The following is a 286-nucleotide window of genomic DNA, read 5'->3' on the forward strand; positions in this document are numbered from 1 at the left end:
TTGAATTGAAACAAAATGTTAAATTAAATGTTATAACTGCACTGGCTTATATTATGCACACAACATTGTTCACAAACGCTATAACCACCGTAACACAACCGTTTAAAAATTAAATTCCGTCGGATTTGGGTTACTGTCTAGTCATGTTTAATGAAAATATACAAGTAAATTAAAAATCATAATTTTTTAGTGAAAATGTGCAAAAAAATGTTTCGACCTTGCCAGGATTCGAACCTGGAATCTTCTGATCCGTAGTCAGACGCGTTATCCGTTGCGCCACAAGGCC

At 34.6% G+C, this 286-nt stretch overlaps 1 non-coding gene across 1 annotated transcript; it reads right to left on the reverse strand.

The window, feature by feature from the left end:
- Positions 1–213: 213 nt before the first annotated feature.
- TRNAR-ACG lies at positions 214–286 on the reverse strand. The gene has a single exon. It is a non-coding gene; the product is annotated as a tRNA-Arg (tRNA).

Source organism: Acyrthosiphon pisum, chromosome X (assembly GCF_005508785.2).
Source record: "Acyrthosiphon pisum isolate AL4f chromosome X, pea_aphid_22Mar2018_4r6ur, whole genome shotgun sequence".
NCBI lineage: Eukaryota > Metazoa > Arthropoda > Insecta > Hemiptera > Aphididae > Acyrthosiphon > Acyrthosiphon pisum.